Genomic DNA, 15141 nt, shown 5'->3' with positions numbered 1-15141 from the left:
ATAAGCGAATTGGTTATTAATCTCTTCCCATCGCAATTCTTCAATTTCTATTCATTGTAAATAACAGGTGGTATTAATAAGAAACGTAATGATATGTAATGCATAGACTTGGAAAGATGAAAGGCTGAGATGGCTTTGCTGGATTCAAACTCGTGACTTGCACATTACTGCAACCATCAGTGGTGAGCGTTTAACTCAATTTCAACCCTACTGGCATGGCAGATACATGGAGATATGCAGACCGATCAACATAAGTAGAGACATCTATGCACACACAGAGACAAACATACCTCACACACAGAGCAGAGACAAACACCTACAGCCAACTCTTGTAATTAATGACATACATCCAGCAAGGGACCTCCCGCTGATATGCATGTTGATAGAAATGATATCTGCTTACCAGAGCCAAAACCATGGCGTGTTTCGAGTCATAACTTTCCATTTCTCCTACATGGTCATATGAAGAAGAATGACCTAAAGACGTTTCACCGTAAAATGGATGAAACACATTGACTGACTAATGGTGGATTTGTACTGCTATGCAATTATATATAACACTGAGTTGTGATCATTAATTTATAAAAAAGGAATTTGCTTATTGTGGTCGTGCCATATAGTGGACTGGGCTGCAGCCCATTATTTTTGAAACCCGATCCAGCAAAAATGAACATCAGCACGTATAGACAGACCACTTAAAATCCAGAGCTGGATGACCTTGAAGGCTTTGTGGAATCACTAAACAGTGCCTCCATGGGCACTGCAACAGAGCGCTTCCAGCAGCTTCTAGAGAAGACATGTGAGTCTCACTTATTTTCCTGATTAAGGCATCAGACACAGAACAAGCAGACTGTGCAATCCCACAGGCATTCAGACAGAGCAGGCCTGCCTCAGAGACTAGTCTCTTACTATAGACAGGGACAAATACAGATCACCTTAGAAAGGGAACCCTGAGGACTGCTAGGAGGTGGCAATGATTCTTTCCTCTTTAGTTCCTAGTACACTGACTGCCCCAAGACGAGACCTTTTTCGCCAAAATCCAATACAATTTGAGACTTCGAGATACAGACAAGACAAATAGATGACTGAAGTATTTGCTGAATTTAAGGCTTCACAAATGCGCCCATTTTTAGATATAGTCACTGCACATAATGTAATTTGCACTTTAGCATTTTCTCTTTTTTGCAGTACGATGATCACAACCCCAAAATCCCCCTTTGCACACTTGTACGCTTATATTCAATGAAAATATGGCATACTAGTGGCCAAGACTGGGCATTAGTCTTAATGGAAACATTGTGCGGCTGAGTCTGTAATACCTGAATGCTGAGCATTGACTGAGAAACCCTGTTTCTTACTTCCAGTACCATGCATTCCTCCTCTTTGCCACAATATAGTATCAGAGCCATGATGAGGCCAGCCTACACCACACAAACTAAACTCCCAGTTCACAGTTAATTGCACCTGACCACCCCTGCTTGATCCTGCACTAGCTATTCTCCACATATTACCCCTCAACTACAAAGAAACTCCCCCAGTTAGGCAGAAGGACAGCTCACGTTGCTTCTTTTTTTGAGTCCTATTCCCAGTGCCTAATTTGAGCCGGTGGTTTCGGTGCTCAGCACCGCACTTGATTTTCGGCACTGGCACTTAATTGCTGACACATGCACTTATGACTGCTGCCACATGGTGGTGCTGTCTGTGCAATTTAAAGATGACCAAAAAAATAGTTGTTTGTGAATTCAATATACATTAACAGCAATGAATACGTTCCAACCAAGCCATTCTTAAAGCATTGACGGCCTCAAACAGTCTGAATTGACACACTTGTAGCAGTGTGATGGTTAGTAGTTGTGCTTGTGCAGTGACAATGTATGATGCAAACTGTGGTGGCCTCCTGACGAGGGCCCCAGCACTTAATATTTTACAAATGAAGCACTGCCCATTCCCAATTATTTTCTCTTAACTACAAATATACATACAGGGAATCATCTTAGTTTTGCCTTCTTGTTGTTTTTCCTACATATTCAGTGCACCTTGGTTTGACAACCCCCTTCCTAATTGGATTACTAGGTCCATTCACAGTTTACCACACTGTAGCATGCTCCAGGTCGCCGTATAACTGTTGGGTTAAATTACAGACAATCACTACATTAAAACATTTAAGTCATGTCCCTGTATATTAAGTGGAAAAAGGTGACACATTACTTGATCATCAAACAATTAGATATCAGCTATCAGGAGATCCCAGAATTTTTATAAGATAACCAGGAAGATATAAACTTGTCATTGGTTATTCCTTGCATGTGTTGACGTTCAGTTTCATGTGACATTGTAACCACTGAAACTGTTAATTTTACACCAAAACTATAGATGAATTTAACACCACAGCTGAGGTGTTCATTTTTTTTGTTTATTCAATTTCCAGATAAATCCATAATTCTATTATACACACACAAAAAATAGGACTTTTCCAATTAGGATCCATCCGTCCGTCCGTCCGTCCGTCCGTCCGTCCGTCCGTCCGTCCGTCTGTCTGTCTGTCTGTCTGTCTGTCTGTCTGTCTGTCTGTCTGTCTGTCTGTCTGTCTGTCTATCTATCTATCTATCTATCTATCTATCTATCTATCTATCTATCTATCTATCTATCTATCTATCTATCTATCTATCTATCTACCTACCTATCTATCTTTATATGTAAAACAGGAAGCAAGAAACTCTGGGTAGTTTCCAAGTTTTGGCAAAGATTAGCTGCTTTATATCGAGCACCCTACAACACCAGTGACACTCTGAATCTGCTCACCTCAAATGTCAGCTTTTCTAGCTGAGTTTTGAGCATAGGATTAGCACAGTGCCACCCATGCCGAGCCAAAAAGGGCCAAAGGCTTTTGCCATTTCCACAGCAAAGTCTTTAAGCATAGGATTAGCAAAGTGTCCTCCAGGCCGAGCTGACAAAGACAAACGCCTTTTCTCACTCCAGGCACAGTATTGCTTATTTGGATTGGTGAAATACCATCTACGCCACCTGGAATGAATAAATGCAAACCCTGACGTGTTTTCCTCTAGGAAAAACTCATCAGACACAAAGGAACATACAGTATAAGTCAAGACAATAACCTTTCAGGCTCAGAATTTAGAATACATTAAACAAAACAGGAAGCAATGAACTCTGGGTAGTTCCCAGGTTTAGGAGGAGAGCAGCTCCTTTAGAGGGAGCACCCTCCAACATCAGTGACTCTGAATCTGCTATTGTTATTGTTTTTAGAAACGACCCCAGGGTGTCAGACCACATGAATATTTTTAAATTATTGGGAAGGGCATGCATGGGGGCTAGCCTCTAAGTCGCTTTTGACCCTGGCGACTTCATCTCCCTGGGCCTCACACATTCTAGAAAGGAGAGAGCGGCATGGACCCCTCTACCTGAGCCAGTTTCAGGCCTGGGGACACCATCTCCTGGAGCACACTATTGGTAGGGGGCAATAGCCCCCACCTCCCTGAGCTGGATTTTTCCTCCCAGGACCCCATAACCTTGGGCCTGCAAACATTTTAAAAGGGGAGGGTGGGGATGGGATCTCCCTCACCATGCCTCTATTAGTACCCAGAGACCCCATCCTGGGGCTGTTTGCCTCATTAGAGGAGGGCACATTGCCTGATCTAAGCAGTGCCTCAGAGACCCCATCCTCCAGGCCACTGATGTTTTTTGCCAGGAAAGTATTTTTATATTTTATATTTTTTTACAGTTTTATATAGCGCGAATTAGACCCGAAGATATCCGGCATCAGAGCACTTTACATGAGCACCAGTTTTGTTACAGATGGGCATGTTCATTTTTTATTTTTTTTGATGGGCACGGGGAGATTAAGGGATTTGCCCAGAATCACAGGACGTTGAGCGTTGTTGCCAAGACTTGAACCCAGTTCCCCGCCTTCGAGGTCTACCGCTCTAGCCAAAATGCTACATTCTCTCCCCTAAAGTGTTGGCATATCCTGCCTGCACTCTCCCAGGCAGAAAACACGATTTGCTTATGCCCGGCAGGAGTAGTGAAATCAGCTGCTCTCGCCCACACAGGGGGAAAGTAATTGAGCCGGCTCCCACCAGCACCCAGTTATTATTCACTGCTCCTGAGAAGGAGCGCCCTATAATGACCTGCGAGGGCTATTTCTTGGAGCCTGGTTGTGGGGGGTTGAAGAGAGTGCAGCCACCCCCCAAGTAGCATAAAAAACACAGTAAGTCTCCTGAGCCATTATGTCCAGAGCTTATCATATTATTTTTTTAAAGTACTCAAAGCTGGAGCTGTATGATCTTCAGCTCGTGTGCAAGGGCCCCTTGTGGTGGGTTTATGACCAGAACAAAATTTAAAAGAGAGACTCAAAGACATTTTGATGTTTTTTCCTAATAAGGATTTAATAACATAACTATGACAATCCCTTTCATCAAGCATTGCAATTTGGGAATTTATATCATGTATATTTGATTATAATTATTGGTGACTTTTTGACAAAGATAACACTTCTGCTTTTATATGCTGACCCCCTCATATAGCTTAGAGCCCACTTTTATATTTTGGTGTTCTGACCCTTTGGCAAAGTCAGTAGGTCTGCCTTATTTGAAATGACACCATTTATATTGTATAATTATGAAGTCAGCCAGGCGCGCCCACGAAGGTTTGGATGCCAGGCCCTGCAACTAACCTCAAGCGTGGGATTTGCTGCTCGTGTGGGTTAGACACAGGGTCTGGCTGCAGGCAAATACCTGCAGTGTGGCTGCATGGGGCATGTGGTTGGCATTACATATTATAATAAAATATAACATTATGTTTAAAAAAAGTAGAAATTCACAGGAAAAATGGTTATAGAGACATTATAGTTGGATATGGCAATAATATCTTACTTTGCATGAAAGAAAACCTATGGAATTCACTGAAAAAAAGAAATGTTAAAGGACCTTATAGTTAGGTAAAACTTTCAGTTAAATATACCATTTTAAATGAACAAGAACACTTACATTTACCAGTTAAAGTTATCTCAAGTAACTATAGGTCATGCCATGAAGTAACTTTAAGTCACACCTCCACCATGCACAGAGGTGTCATGAATTATGTCATTTCATAGGCTGCAGTTATGTTATCAATTATGTCATAGAACATATAATGAGTGATGTAATATAGAAGTTAATTATCAGTACATGGCGAGGATAAGTTATAGTTGCTTTGGGGCATGACTTATAATTACTCAAGATAACTATACCTGCTTAATTTCAGTGGTTCTGTTAATTTAAAATGGTTTGTTTATAATGAAATGTTCACCTGACTATAATGTTCCTTGAACCTTTGTTTTTCCAGTGAATTTCTAAAAGTTTATTTTATTTTATTCAAATTAACATATAATTACATTTCCTAACTATGACACCACTTTAAACTTTTCTCTTTTAATAGAATTTCCATGTTTAGTTTCACATAAAATAGGATGTCTGTCACCCTGCACACTGCAGGGTTGGACCCTGGGCATAGCGTAAGTGTTGAGTAAGTGTATAGAATAACCTAAGATACACTCTACCACCAAAACTAGTTTCTATGACTATGACACGCAATAGATCACTCAAAGACTCATATACTTGAGAGTCTGCATTCATAGAGATTTAGAGAAGCTAGTGGCAGGCAACATGATACCATTTAATGAACAGAACAAAAAATGATTTTGTGAAATGGTACAGCCTCAACAGAGGGTAGAGTGCAAGCAATAAAAAATTAAGACACCAAGATTTAATTATATGTTTGCAATTCTGCCAGTACTGGTTCATAAAATATTATTAATCAACATTAACTTTGATATTAAATTGGCGCAGGATTAGACCCACACTAAAATCACTGAAAGTGTGAACACACACCATTTATAGGGGGTTTAAATCACCCCATATTAAGTAATACTACCTGCCCAACCAATTATCAATATTTACCTATTTCTTATCACAACCACATGAAGAACATGCATGGGCTACCATAGAAAGTAAAGTGTTGCATCATCCTAAGACCTCCTTCTGAGTTTATATACACAACACATCGCATAGAGTAAACAAACAAATCAATTGATCCATGTTAGCTAACTGAAAAATTGCACAAAGGGAGATTAAACCTCTTAGTACATTAAAAGGCATTCATCTGGAGAAACACAGGCTTGCTGATTGGTGGCATAACAATGCATTTGAACAGTTGGTGTAAAAGGGGATCCCCACCCTACAAGAGCTATTCCTTGACAGATTGCACAAACCTTTAAACTCACCATATTCCGAACTTAGTCTATAAGACTCGGACTACTGGGAATTCCAACCACTGGAATATTTCTCATGCACCAAACTAGAAACACCCTTACTTATGTTGCAAACATCTCCCATCATTCAATACACCAAAACATGGGGTCTTTACCATCAAGCATTATCTGGATTGCTCATTACTGACATGTTTTCAAAACCCTCTTAGTACTTATCCAGACTGCACTGGCAAGTAAAGCTCAGATAGGAATACACCCTGGGGGAATCGTAAACTGTTCTGCAACAATATGACAGATTATGAAAAATGTGCAAGATATCTTTCTTCTCTTTGCTGATGGCATTGTAATTTTGAAAGCTACTGCTTATTAGTTACTGATTAGACATTTGTTGTATTAGAGGACTGATAGTGAGGTTCACAGCACAGAACCTGTAGACAGGGAGAATGATTCATGGGAAGACGATATTGCAAACACGAAAGGATATGCCCACAACATTCAAGGACACATTGTTGAAAGACGATTGTACTGGGGAGAAGATAGGGAGTAGACCTGTACCCAGGAGCATGCTGAAATTCTATTGGTTAACATGAAGAAGAACAATGATGTTACAAACTGAGAAGATGTGTGTATATATTACTGCATGTTCCTAGACTACTAAGGCAGATTCAAGCAGATTTTCCTTTGAGACAGATTCTTTCACCCTTTAATGCAAAGCATACTGATTGCCTTTTCCCAGACTCTCAGAGAGGAGACTTTGAAGTGAGTTTCTTGACCATCTCTTTATGGGAAGTCTTAGTCATTCCTTGAACTGCTGTTATTTGAGCTGAGAATAGTTTTCAGCGTATTATGCTAAAGCTTTATGTGTATGCTCCATTCTCTCTTCAGAACACTTCATGAGTTCTGAGGTGACACCTACAACCTTTTTTGTATTTATCTCAACCTTAGTTTAGAATAGGGATGTTTCTTAATTGAACATGCTTGTTATTTTTACTTTATTAATGCTTATTTTTGCAGACTTGATTCATCTTACTACTAAATATCGATTTATTGATTGTCAATCTTTACTGATGATTACTAGAAAATAATACTTTAATAAACAAACTAATTACAAAAAGAGATAAAATAAATCCTTTTAACTCAAATAAACTCTTTTTTTTGACGGAACTAAAGTAATGATAATTGATATTGATTTATGTTGGGATTTAATTTGACGTCTCAACTATCAACAAAGGTCCATCGGCCTGAGATTGTACGCGGGGTTCTTGTGGATTATTAAGTGACAAACGAAACCCCGTGCTCCATCATCCATCTTACATGATACAAAAGACATCACTGAAAAGACCACATACAACCACAGGTGAATTGCAATGTCTCTATTAGCAGTCAACCTTTATATATTATGCCATTAGTACTAAAGAATCATAACTATGACGATTTTCCCAACAGATCTTATGCGAATCAGCAAATGTGAAAATATATATAAAATGAAGGATCGAATAGATATTTGCAACATCTCAGACTGACACTCATCATACTCCCTTACCTTATTCCACAAAGAGACAAGTATGGTTAAAATGTCGAAATTCCCCCTTATATTTGGAACCAAACACAATGAAACGAAAAGAAAATACTACACAAGCATTGTTTGGAATTCTTTCATTGCATCAAACATGGTGCTGCTTCATGATGTCATATACGTCTGTCACCGCATTCAAGCAAATTGCATTTTCTGTCATTCAACAACTTGATAAAAAATAGAAATAGCAATTGCAGTGTTTAGCAATGTGCATCTTTTTTTTTTCCTGACATTTGCTTCCAAGCAATACATTATTCTCATGCAGGCAGGGGTGAAACTAAAAGTGACACACACTAGCCCTAGTAGTTAACTAGGGATGGGAACTAGAGGCACAGGGTCTAGGGACTAGCCAGCCTCCAATACGACATATAGACACAAATGGGGCTGTCCCTAGTTGGGATTCACACAGGATTACTAGAGATGCATGTCCAGTGGGGGCATCTCACAAAAAGTGAAGGACTGGCCTCACACACCACCTGGTGTCATGCTTCATCATAGGCCGTCCTCGCCCTCTAAAAACTCTCTTTGATAGAGGGCGGGCATACACCTGGAGACAGGGATGCACTTCTAAAACTAAGTGGTGGCCCGTGAATTGGTGAAAAGTGATCTAAAAACCATTACAGTTGTCAATAAACTAATATAATTAAAGGAACAACTGTATGGTATTAAAAGAAGTGGGCGGTAATTTGGGAACTCATTATCCCTTCACCCGCATGGGTAGTATTGTTGTGGCCAAAACCCGAAGAGATGCATGGGTGGGGTAAACATCGACTGTTGGGGGTTCTGATGTCTTCTGACGTGTTGTCCTCCGCTGCTCTCATCACTGCTACTATCACTTCTCTCCTCACCCGAAATGAAGGTCCAGTTTTGGGGAGTAGGTCTGAAGCATTGTTGACGTCTTTGGGCCTGTTGTTGTGGAGGTTTCTCATAGTACTCGTCGGTGGTGTAGGGATATACTGTTTACCGGCTGAACTTTTGCACATCCTTCCTTAGTTTGGTGATTTTGGATTGTGTGAGATATTCTCTGTATGCTGAATGGTCATTGTTTATTTCCTCTTGTTTCTTTTTGTAAACAGTGAGATGAACTGTAGTTTTCAACTAGCTCTCACTCTGTTGTATTTCGACCATCAGGACATACGCTAGTTGTCTAGCCGTGTTAATGATTAACACCAACCAATCCTTGGTGCACTTACAAGCGATGCTTGGCCAGTTGATCCTGAATTCTTTTTGTTTAGGAACAACCTGGGCTCGTTGGTAACCACAAGTCATCGTGGTGCCACGTTCTAGGGATGGGAACTAGAGGCAAAGTGCCAAGGGACTTAGCAGCCTCCAATACCACATATTTGCAACCATGATACTTACACCTTGGGTATGTATGTGTTTTTGTTTCCTTTTTTCCTACAGATCATCTCGCATTGGTACTACACTAACGGGGTGATTGAGCCCTACAACCCCCGGTCTTTTAGTGGTTGATCCTTTATACACCTTGTGTAAAAAGGCAGAGCCCATTAACATTATTTGGTCCTGACGAATGCTATGTGCCCTCCGGGGACCTTAAAGCTGAAACATGTTGACCATATCTATCACGGTGAAGGGATAATGAGTTCCCAAATCACCGCCCACTTCTTTTATTACCATACAGTTGTTCCTTTAATTAAATTAGTTTATTGACAACTGTAATGGTTTTTATATCACTTTTCACCAATTCACGGGCCACCACTTAGTTTTAGAAGTGCATCCCTGTCTCCAGGTGTATGCCGGCCCTCTATCAAACAGAGGTTTTTAGAGGGCGAGCATGACACCAAGTGGTGTGTGAGGCCAGTCCTTCACTTTTTGTGAGATGCCCCCACTGGACATGCATCTCTGGTAATGCTGTAGGAATCCCAACTAGGGACAGCCCCATTTGTGTCTCTGTGTGTAACTAAAAGTGCCCTGGTTTGAAAACGAGGATAAGTATCTATTAGTCAGCACACTTTTATCGCTTTCTTATAGGTATTACTAAAAATGCCTGCCTTAATGTGTTTGTAGGACAAATGGCATTTAAGTTCTAACACCATCAGTGAACCAACAATGTAAACACCAGAGATTGCAATAGTATCTGAGAAAGAAAACTCCATTTGGACACTACCTTCTTTTAGTTTAAATACAATGATACGCCAGATTGGCACAATTAAGGCAAACCTAAATACTGTAGTGAATATTAAAAAGGCACTGAACTGTACAATACATAGTCGTAATCAAAATACTCCTGGGCAATACTGGTGATTGTTGATTTTGCAGTAATTGCCATTGTTTGGATAGGAATGTCCCCTACATTTGTGTTTTGCTGCTCTGAGTGCCTGGCTGTGTCAGGTGTCCAGGTTTTTGATTCTGCCCCCAGCCTAATGCAAACGCAGTGTGTGCACAAGGGTTTAGGCCTATCACTTGACATGAGTGAGGGACCATAACTCTCTTGGACCTGGAGTGGTGCACCAAACATGCCCTCATTGGTCCGACAATAGACTGACATCCCTGCCATGGTTGTAGCAGGGTAGAGCAGTGGTGGTAGAATACCTTGTATTGTGAATCAGTAGTAGTGACCAGACCTTTATATCTGTGACACTGGAGTGGAGGCCTGCTAGCTCACTCCTATAAAATGTGGCTTCTATGTGATAAGCTCGTTCCTTGTGCTAACATCCCAAGTGTTTGTTATGCATGTATGTGGCCTGTGTGGTGCATGCAGTATGAGTAAAGTAAACCAGAGTAGTGGAGGGCTGCATGTTCCATTTTAGAATCCTGTGCACAAGATAGAGGATTGGTTGTTTTCCCAGATAGTGCTAGTAAATTGAATCCATATCCCATGTTTCTTAACCTGTATAAATGTGGGAGCCATTGACCCATGTGTTCCAGTTCCAGGTTCTATTCAGTCAAAGAAGGGTGTGTTTTAAAGAGTACTCATAGGATTATTGTACAATTAGGGTTTGTGCCTGCCAGACAGCCAGCTTCCTAGAGTTGATGGGACATCACCTGAAGTATGGCCTTACTAGAAAATGGAGAGTCAACCTGCTACGGAGAAAGGTAAGAAGCCTCCCAACCCTACAGAGGTGTGACTTACCAGAGGAGCCAGAGCAGCTTGACATCCAGTGGTGTGTGAGCCCGATGACTGAAGGAGGATTGCTGCCTTTCAGCCTGTGCATACAAAAAGTGGTGGACGGAATGCTTGAATTAATCTCAGCCATTGGTATTTACTCGGGTCACATCTCTGTTCAGGCTGGATTGTCTCCCTTGGAGCAGGATCAAAACCGATTTGCATATAGCTGAGTTCAAAGAGATAATCAAAGAGAGGGAGTACAGAGGTATAAGGATAGAACCTACCTCCTATCTGATATTTAATAAACAAAAGTGATTCTATCCTATCAAAAAGTGTAAAAACGTGATACTAAATAGTTAATTGATTACTTGATTTTATATATTTTTTGATTTTTACAATAATTAGTACAGTGAAATTGAAGTGATCCGTGGAGTGCCACGGGAAGCACTAAGTGTTTTTAAAATACCCCTCACACACTATGAGTCCCATAGTGTCATGCTTCATCATGGGGGTCTTCCCGTCCCTGTGCTCACTCACATCCCTTGCACTACACATAAGCCTTACTATCACAACAACAGTGCTCCCGCGTAGCCGTTGGTAGTAGCACGCCCCGCCCCGTAGAGGGACGGGAAGACCCCCATGATGAAGCATGACACTATGGGACTCATAGTGTGTGAGGGGTATTTTAAAAACACTTAGTGCTTCCCGTGGCACTCCACGGATCACTTCAATTTCACTGTACTAATTATTGTAAAAATCAAAAAATATATAAAATCAAGTAATCAATTAACTATTTAGTATAGCTGAGTTCAAACTGAGGTGGCATGGTGTCAAAAATAACAATAGGCTGGGATCTGGCACGAGTAATTACCAGTGGCTAATATTAATTCACGCGTTCAATCCATAATTTTTTGTATACTTTTTTGTGTCACCTTGAGGCGTGTGGGCAGCAGTCTCTCCATGAAAGTGTTTTCAGGAGGTAACACAGTCAGCAGCCATCACCGCTGCTATCAAGAAGTTTGTGCCTGAGGCAGAGTGTGCCACCACTGAGAAGATGTGCCTAAGAGGAACATGCCGGCACCATCCAAGCCTGTGTCCAAGGTGTGACGTGCCACCGCAACTGAGACACTGGTGTGACTCAACTTGTGGTGCTGTGACCTTGATCATGGTGGCTAACCTACCACGCCTCATTCGTGACCTAGAAGAGGGTCTACAATTTACAGAGTCATCGCCTCCCTGTGAGAACATCGGATGGCAGCTCCTACTGTCATTCTGCTGACATCTTCCCTCAGATTACGGGTCAAGCCTCCAGCTGGCATGTCTCCTCCGAGAAGCAGAAATGAAGAAAGATGTGTGCTGCATGTCTCTGACATATACCAGAGAACAGACTAAGGCATGTGTTGTGGCAAGACTGTACAATGACAGAGGCTTGCTTAAGAACTGAGCGATACAGCTGAACTCTGGGGCAAGCCACACCTAAGCACTGATACATCCTCAATGGGCAAAAGTTGCACCAAGTCATCAGGACTTGAGAGTACCACCCGAGTCTAGATTTGGCCCCCAAGAGGGACACCAGACCAGCAGCCTAGCTGAGGTGGCCTTCTATGGTTTAGCATGCCTTTCTTATTTCGTTGTTTAGTACTGTTAATTGATTTACACTAGTTCCATTGTCTGAGCGTTGCTGCTCGAAGCCATAGCTACCCAAGGTCGAGCTTAATGTTGTGCAAACGACCCAAGACAGTTGTTACGAGTGTATTCCACGGTAAAGCCACACAGCCATAACATATAATACACCCAAATACTCACAATATACAAGTAAGTACCTGAAGGCTGGGAAGGAAGGGAAAGAAGACAGAATCTGAGAACTGGAGTAGGTACAAATAGGCAGTGACCATGAAACTGAAAGACAAGCCATCATAAATGACAGTTTGCATGCTCCTTGGATAGTGATCTCTCGGTGAAGGGAAAGGATCTTACAAGAAACCAAGGAGCAGATTCATCTCACAGATTTCGGGAGATACCTAGCAGCTTCTTTGGAGAAATAGCGATTGGTAGTTCTCTGTGCCAGAGGCACAAGCTTTGGAATCTAGCTGGCACCTTTGGTAGCAAAGGCAATCACAATTAAAATATAAACAGACAAGAAGGCTGAAGGAAACAGTAGAAAGAGCACAAAAACTGGAGCTGGGCTTGAGATAAGCAGAACTGGACTCAAGGTCAGGATCAAGACTGGAATACACTGAACATAAGATAAGGAGTTCACATGTAACATGGCAGATCTGGAAGATTGCCAACAAGACTAAGAACAATGAGTATTAATGAAACCAAGAGGCAGGAAAACAGGAGATAGACACTGAATCAAATAACAAACAGCAAGGATGAGCATGAGCGCACTAAACAACCAAGTCAGTTGTGAGCTGCTGCACTCTGGACTCACAGGGCAAAAATAGCTGGAAGCTTTGGGGAGGAGCACAGATGTGAGAGAGAGCCAGGTGCAAGGAGTAAACCAGGGGCAAGAAATCTAGGAACCACCAATAAATAAAAAGTCCAAACTGGGACTTGGAAAGGCAAATACCATCAACACCAAGAAAAGCAAGACATTAAACAGGAATGCCTGGAAGGGAGTACGAATAGGAGACAAGAAAGTGACAAGTCCAGACGGCAGGTATAAAGGGGCACATGCATCAAAGGCTTTTGCGAGCACAAACGGTGCGATTTGTAAAAATCGGTTGTTTGTGCCCGCAAAAAGGTCTTTTGCGATGCATTAAAGTGTTAGGCACTCGCAATTTAGGAATTCACAAGTTATTGTGATTTCTTAAATTGCGATTGCATTTAAGGAATCGCAATTTGCGATTCCTTAAATGCACTGCTAGAAGCACGTAGAAATAGCGAATTCGCTATTTGGGGCCGCAAAATACAGAGAAAGTACTCTGGTCTGTATTTTGCAAAAACCTTGAAAAATGCGCTAAAGTGCATTTTTCAAGATTTCTGGTTACACACACACATGCCCTGAGGGCTTGTGTGTGCGCAACATGGGTGCACATCACAATTTCAGGGATGCAACAGGTTGTCCTTTTGACACCTTTGCACCCTTGAAATTGCATGCGCAATTTGCGAGTACCTATTGGTACTCGCAAATAGTGCATGCAATTTCCCATTCATTCCTATTGGCCTGTAGGCCCATATGAATGAATGGGAAGCCATTCCTTAATTTCAACTCACACTTTGCAAGTCGCAATTAAGGAATGTTTAGGAATCGCTATTTTAATAGTGATTCCTACATGCATAGGCTTTTGAGAGTCCTTAATTGCGATTCCTAAATACTCGCAATTAAGGAATCACAAAAGCTTTTCTTGATGCATGTGCGTGAACATGTTTAGAAAGGCTGTTGGATACAGAAATCAAGAGAGAGGATAGAGCAGTAGAACCTTGATGTAACCAGGGCAGGCTTTGGAGACAGAAATGACCATAAGGACCATGAGGCATCAGGAAGATGGTTTGAAAGCCTAGACTGGTATTTAATCTGGAGTTGGTAATGCAAGAGAGCGCAAAGAGTTCTGTTATAATATGGCATAACATCTGTACCCCCCAACGCCCCTGATCACCACCTAATGGCAGGATGTCAGAATCCTGACACCCCTCTTATGGGTTGACTACTGATCATGCTGGAAGGTTAAATCATAAATGTTCTGTTCACTGACCGAATACCGCTCCTGTGGATATTAGCAGACAGTCACTGGTGGTAACGGAGAATCACTCCTAAACTCTTTAGGATTTGAAGACTCTTTTTTATAATTGGAGATGAGGATGAGCTTACAGTGGTGTAGACAGCACCGGCTCCACAACTTCCCCTCTTCATCAGCTCTACGCGGGTAAAATGTATGCGCTGCCGCTGTCAGTGGTGTAAGGAGTCTGTTCTCCCCCGAATAGGGCTGGTGCTGAAGTCGCATCATTCGAAGTTTGCTCATGTTAATGTGGCCCTGGGAGCCAGTGGCAGTGGCACGGTCCCAGTTTTACCACTAGACTGGGAGACACTGTTGCTTGCTGATCTGTATTCTGCATTAACACGCAGTGATTTATTGGAACCGGTAGATGCATGGCATGATGACAACTGCCTATGTTTGAAGAAAGTCTTTTCAAAGCCCGTGAACTGTCTGGCCTGTCGCGAGGAGCCCCGTTTAGCTTTCCTTTATCATGTACTGCGATCATTTACTAGAACATGTAGTATCGTGC

General features: G+C 41.7%; 1 protein-coding gene across 2 annotated transcripts in view; it reads right to left on the bottom strand.

Moving 5' to 3' along the window:
• Positions 1 to 15141, bottom strand: part of MYO16 (myosin XVI) — a 2357781-nt gene that overhangs the window by 1262179 nt on the left and 1080461 nt on the right. The gene's annotated exons all lie outside the window — the stretch shown is intronic.

This window comes from Triturus cristatus, chromosome 8 (genome assembly GCF_964204655.1).
Source record: "Triturus cristatus chromosome 8, aTriCri1.1, whole genome shotgun sequence".
NCBI lineage: Eukaryota > Metazoa > Chordata > Amphibia > Caudata > Salamandridae > Triturus > Triturus cristatus.
The sequence above is the reverse complement of the archived record's forward strand: the minus strand, read 5'-3'. Positions and strand labels throughout refer to the sequence as shown.